The 6,900-nt window shown below is 37.6% G+C and overlaps 1 pseudogene; it reads left to right on the top strand.

Annotated features, from left to right (window-relative positions):
• Positions 203-1,351, top strand: LOC609022 (prothymosin alpha pseudogene; annotated as a pseudogene).

Genomic DNA, 6,900 nt, shown 5'->3' with positions numbered 1-6,900 from the left:
CACCTGCAGACATATTTGCAGGAAGTAACTTTCAGTGAGGGAGTGCAGAGACAGAAGAGGCAATTTTCTATACAAAATAAGAGACCAAAGCCCCAAAACAATATTCAAGGAAAATGAAATGAAATCTTGGTTCATAGAAACCAGACTTTTAAAACGGAAGCAAAATTGGAAGAATGAAGGCTAATTTGAAAGTAGCTAGAAGCCCCACTGGCTGCTCTGAAAATCCATCTTTGCACTGTTCCTGTGCCCGGCTCCCCGTTCGCCGCAACCTCCTCCGCCACCGCGACTCCCGCAGCTCCCTCGCCGGAGGCCTCGAACGCTGCATCGCATCACCCGCGTGCCCCATCGTGTCAGACGCGGCCGTGGACACCAGCTCCGAGATGGCCACCAAGGACTTCAAGGAGAAGAAGGAGGTTGTGGAGGAGGCAGAGAATGGAAGAGACGCGCCTGCTAATGGGAACGCTAATGAGGAAAATGGGGAGCAGGAGGCTGACAATGAGGTAGATGAGGAAGAGGAGGAAGGAGGCAAGGAAGAGGAGGAGGAGGAGGAAGGCGATGGAGAGGAAGAGGATGGAGATGGAGATGAGGAGGCCGAGGCAGCTGCGGGCAAACGGGCAGCTGAAGACGATGAGGATGACGACGTCGACCCCAAGAAGCAGAAGACTGATGAGGATGACTAGACAGCAAAAAAAAAAAAAAAAAAGGAAAAGGAAAAGGAAAAGTTAAACTTAACCAAAAAAGGCCACCGTGACCTATGCACCCTCCAGGTCACCCACAGGTGACTCGCGCTCTCGGCCTCCCAACCAGAACCCCAACGTGAATTTGCAACAGGGGAGGAAAAAAGAACCAAAACTTCCTAGGCCCTGCTTTTTTTCTTAAAAGTACTTTAAAAAGGAAAATTTGTTTGTATTTTTAATTTACGTTTTATATTTTTGTACATATTGTTAGGGGTCAACCATTTTTAATGGTCTAGGATGACCAAACCAGCCTTCGGAGCGTTCCCTGTCCTACTTCTGACTTCACTTGTGGTGTGACCATGTTCATTATAATCTCAAAGGAGAAAAAAAAAAAAACCTTTGAAAAAAAAGCAAAAACAACAAGAAAACAATCTTATTCCGAGCATTCCAGTAACTTTTTTTGTGTATGTACTTAGCTGTACTATAAGTGGTTGGTTTGTATGAGATGGTTAAAAAGGCCAAAGATAAAAGGTTTCTTTTTTTCCTTTTTTGTCTATGAAGTTTCTGTTTATTTATTTATTTTTTTTGGCCTGTTTGATGTATGTGTGAAACAATGTTGTCCAACAATAAACCGGAATTTTATTTTGCTGAGTTGTTCTAAAAAAAAAAAAAAAAGAAAGAAAGAAAGTAGCTAGAAGATAATAGGTTCTGAGAAAAGGCACAGAGACTTGGTGGACAGGATAGAAAAATGTAAGGAAAATTAAGTGAGGAGATCACGTAGTTTTTAAATGGTTGCAGTTTATATCAAGTCTCTCATTTCTCTGTGTTTCAAGCTTTTATTTAAATTCTAGTTAGTTAACATACAGTGTAATATTAGTTTCAAGAGTATCAACTCTCATTTTTGATGCTGATAATTAGTGTCTTATACTCTGTCTCTCTCTCTTCCTAGGCCAATCTGGCACAAGGCTTATCAGTTGTGTTTTCTCAATGAACCAACTTTTGGTTTCAATGAATTCCCTATTGTCTTTTGTTTTCTAGTTCATTTCTCTGATTTTTATTATTTCTTTCTTCTGCTTATTTTGAGATTCATTTTTTAAAAAGTCTTTTGAGGTTGAAGCTGAGGTCATTGATATAAAAACTTTCTTTTTATTCTAATGTAGACAATTAGGACTGTACTTTTATTCCTCAGTGCAGGCGTATCACCTTCTCATACATTTTGATATTTTGTGTTTTTATATTTATTAAACTATTAATTACTATTATTATTTTCAAATATTTGGTAATTTTCCAGAAATATATGTTATTGATTTTTAATTAATTCCGTTACAGTGAACATAGTCAGTGAACATGTATGATTCGAATCCTTTTTAATTTATTGAGATTTCTGTCTCCCTTTCTGATACTTCCTATTCATTTCTTCTCCCTTCCCTTAAATTCCTTTTCACTATTATTTATATTCCCCAAATGAATGAGACTATATAATGTTTGTCCTTCTCCAATTGACTTATTTCACTCAGCATAATACCCTCCTGTTCCATCTGCGTTGAAGCAAATGGTGGGTATTTGTCATTTCTAATGGCTGAGTAATATTCCATTGTATACATAAACCACATCTTCTATATCCATTCATCTTTTGATGGACACTGAGACTCCTTCCACGGTTTGGCTATTGTGGACATTGCTGCTAGAAACATCGGGGTGCAGGTGTCCCGGCATTTCATTGCATCTGTATCTTTGGGGTAAATCCCCAGCAGTGCAATTGCTGGGTCGCAGGTCTATTTTTAACTCTTTGAGGAACCTCCACACAGTTTTCCAGAGTGGCTGCACCAGTTCACATTCCCACCAACACTGCAAGAGGGTTCCCTTTTCTCCGCATCCTCTCCAACATTTGTGGTTTCCTGCCTTGTTAATTTTCCCCATTCTCACTGGTGTGAGGTGGTATCTCATTGTGGTTTTGATTTGTATTTCCCTGATGGCAAGTGATGCAGAGCATTTTCTCATGTGCATGTTGGCCATGTCTATGTCTTCCTCTGTGAGATTTCTCTTCATGTCTTTTGCCCATTTCATGATTGGATTGTTTGTTTCTTTGGTGTTGAGTTTAAGTTCTTTATAGATCTTGGAAACTAGCCCTTTATCTGATATGTCATTTGCAAATATCTTCTCCCATTCTGTAGGTTGTCTTTTAGTTTTGTTGACTGTATCCTTTGCTGTGCAAAAGCTTCTTATCTTGATGAAGTCCCAATAGTTCATGAAGACTCCTAACTCTGGGAAACGAACTAGGGGTGGTGGAGGGAAGGAGGGCGGGGGGGATGTGGGTGAATGTGTGACAGGCACTGAGGGGGGCACTTGACGGGATGAGCACTGGGTGTTATTCTGTATGTTGGCAAATTGAACAGCAATAAAAAATAAATTTATTATTAAAAAAATAAAAAATAAAAATAAATAAAAATAAAATAATTTATTGAGATTTGCTTTCTCGTCCAGAATATGGTCTATATTGGCAAATGTTATGATGCATTTGAATAGAATGTGTATTTGGCTGTTGTTGGATGGAATATTCTGTAAATATTAGTTCAGTCAAGTTGGTTGATTGTGTATTTTCTCATATTTACTGATTTTCTGTCTACTTGTTCTATCAGTTATTGGAAGATGAGTACTTAAATCTCTGAGTATATCATGGACTTGTCTATTGCAAAATTCATTCTATTTTTAAAAAATATTTTATTTATTTATTTGAGAGAAAGAGCAAGAGAGAAAATGAGAGATAGAATGAGTGGGATGAGGGGCAAAGGGAGAAGCAGACTCCCTGCTGAGCAAGGAGCCCGATGTGGGGCTGTATCCCAGGACTTCAAGAGGATATCCTGAGCTGAGGGCAGCCATTTAACCCTCTGAGCCACCCAGGCATCCCACAAAATTCATTTTTACTGGTGAGAAAATAAGGTTGAAAGCCAAGATCATGTTGATGGCATCAATAATGTATACAAAATAATATTCATAATTCTTTCTTTTTAAATCCACTTTGGCATCTTTCTCTCTCCCTCTCTCTCCCTCAATCTCTTTCTCTCCCCCATTCCTTCCCTCTTCTTTCTCTATCACTATCACTCTTTTATCTTTATAGTTTTCCTGATGACATTTCAAAGGAATAAAGGAATGTGTCAGTTCCTATTTTCATTCTGGGGTAAAAATACATTTAATTCAAATTGGCTAAAAAATGTCCAACAGTCTATGAATCCGTATCAGCAATACTTAGCAACCTGGTTGCCATGCAAACCATTTATTTTATCTGGTCAAAGGGCAATTTGAAAGCCGGTTGACATGGTGATAATATTTCTGTTATGCAATTGACATGTTGTCTAAAAATAGAATTGTAATGAACAAAGCTCTTTTACTCATCTTTCTAATGCTCTTTTCACTGAAAAATCACTAATGCATTTGTGTCTGCCTATTTCACATTTTACTTTGTAATAATCATATAGAAGAAATCTACAGGGCCTTTTTGTCTCTTTGAGATAAAGATACACTGTTAATACTATCACTTTTCTAACTATTGAGGTTTACTGGGATACTGACAAAAAATAAGACCCCCTTTTATCATTAAAGGAACATGGTTTTATTTGTTAAGTAAATTAGTTATACTTAAGAACAGAGAAGTAGATCTATAAATGAAGATGAGATATTAGGCTTTTAACCTTTGAGGCTGCTAAAGACTTCTAAGGATTAGCTATAGATATTCAGGTCAAAGAGCAAAGATTTACCAAAGCATTTTTGGCCGAAGTAATGATATATGGAGTTAGACTTGAACTTTCTAAATTATGATTACCAGCAAGGGGATTACATTGCAACTATGAAACATAGATTTTCAATAAATGTAGTTAAAATTAAAATAACTTCTTCTTACCTATAAATTTATGAGTGACAATATTCATCACAGTTGTATATGATAAGTAATGAAATAATAGATTACATAATAGTCTTTAGTTAAAACTTTTGGTTTTTTATTCTCATAAATTAAATCAAATAAATAAGTGTTCATGGGAATCAAACTCTAAAGTAAATATCTGAAAACTCTAAAGGGAAAGAACAGGAAATAATAGGTATTCTATGAAGATAAATTTATTCTGAATTCATTTTATGGGATTATAGAGAGTTTTTTGGCTAAATGTAGCATGTTTTAGTATATCTGAAAAGTTTTTAGACAGCTTTGTATTATGACCATACCATGCAAAGACAGTAGAAAAGACAGTTTCATTTGCTGCACATTAATAATGGACTGAGATATTTATCTCATAGTAGAGTTCTTCATCCAGGTAGAAATGTAGGGTGCTGGAGACAGCTTACTTTAATGGTGTACCTTATACATACAGTGTTCCTACATTTCAGGTTTCCAACAGTCTGTGGCATTCCTACCCAAACCCCATAGTGCAATGTGGGTTTCCTGAACTCAGTGTTGCATTCTGAATATTCATTCTGAATATTTGTGTTCATGAAATCTCTGTAAATATTTCAGCAAACAGGCCTGATAAGAACACACTGAAGGAATGAAACATACTTAAATGTAACAAATAATTTCACCAAAGGCTTACTTTAAAAAGCAGTGCTCTCAACCTTAGTACCTTTTAAATATTAATTGACTCAAATTACATAGTCTATATTTCAACTCGATTTTCTAGAAATGTGCTTGTTACTCAAACATGATACAATTCATAATAATTTCCACATGCTTATACAGTGAATCTTGAGATAAAATGAACACCACTTGTCCGTTGCAGAGCTTTGAACAGTTTGAAAGATGAAGCAAAGGAGGTCAGTAAGGCCAAAACATCACTGTTGTTAGGAGAGGCCCAATGGAGGACAGGGCTTGAAGTCGGCTCTGTGAGCTTATTAGAACTGTTTGTCAGGGGATCCCTGGGTGGCGCAGCGGTTTAGCGCCTGCCTTTGGCCCAGGGCGCGATCCTGGAGACCCGGGATCGAGTCCCACGTCGGGCTCCCGGTGCATGGAGCCTGCTTCTCCCTCTGCCTGTGTCTCTGCCTCTCTCTCTCTCTCTCTGTGACTATCATAAATAAAAAAAAAAAAAAAAAAAAAAAAAAAAACTGTTTGTCAGAATTCAGCTAGACTGGGGTAGACATCTCCACCGGTCCCACTGCCCACTCCCTGCCTATTGGCAGATGCCCAGAAAAAGTAGAAACTGACACTCTATCTGATCAGTTACTCTCAAGAGGAAGAAAGGAAGCTGAGGCCACTTTCACAAATTTTTCTTACCTAGTTCACAAATCGGAAAAGGCATTCCACCTTGAAAAGGGGGATGTACAGAGAGAAAATCTTTCCTTGTGGAAATTAAGAGTGAACCCTCTAACAATACTATTTTTAAACTTTATAAAAGGGCAAAAGAGAAGGTAAGTAGTATGTACAAAAAAGCCATCCAAAAAGAGACTGATAAAAGTTGTTTTCTTTTCTCTTCTGGTGGGTCACTTTATAGATTAAATGACCAGGGTTCCTTGATAGATAAATGCAAGAAAAAAAAGTATTGGTTTCAAGATGAACTTGTAAGTTAAAAGAAAATTGAGTAATATAAACTAAAAAGAAGAAATGGGTAAAATTTAACTTCAGAATTTGGGGTGCACACTTCGGTGATACACTTAAAAAGAAAAGCAAGGAAATGATTCCTCTTCTTTTTGGAAAGTAGTTTTCCTTTGCTGGAGAGAGGGGGTTGTGACTGGATAGTATACACGCACGGTCTTTCGAGATGCCTGGAAAAGGCTTATTCTCACTTCTTAAAGACCTGTGTCCTTATGAGGGTTTTTTTATTTTTTTAAGATTTATTTATTTGAGAGAGAGAGAGAACACAAGCAGGAGGGGCAGAGGCAGAGGGAGAGAATCTTAAGCAAATTCTCTGCTGAGCTGGGAGCCTGGCATGGGGCTCAATCCTATGACACTGAGATCACAGCCTGAGCTAAAACCAAGAGTCAAATGCTTAACTGAGTATGCCACCCAGGCGCCACCCCCTTGTGAGCTTTTAAGTTCAGCCTGTCACCTTCCCCACAAGATCCTCCCTGACCATCCTATTTAAAATAGATTTTTGTCTCCTTTCTTTGTTTTGTCATTGGTGTTCTCTAGAATTTCTGCTACATGAAAATGAAGATTGTTGTTGTATTACTAATGTTTATCACAGAACTAGATATATAATTGGAACTTGGTAATTAATGATTGAATGAGTGACCAACA

Source organism: Canis lupus, chromosome 11, assembly GCF_011100685.1.
Source record: "Canis lupus familiaris isolate Mischka breed German Shepherd chromosome 11, alternate assembly UU_Cfam_GSD_1.0, whole genome shotgun sequence".
Taxonomy (NCBI): Eukaryota; Metazoa; Chordata; class Mammalia; order Carnivora; family Canidae; genus Canis; species Canis lupus.
This window is presented reverse-complemented; position numbering and strand designations above follow the sequence as displayed.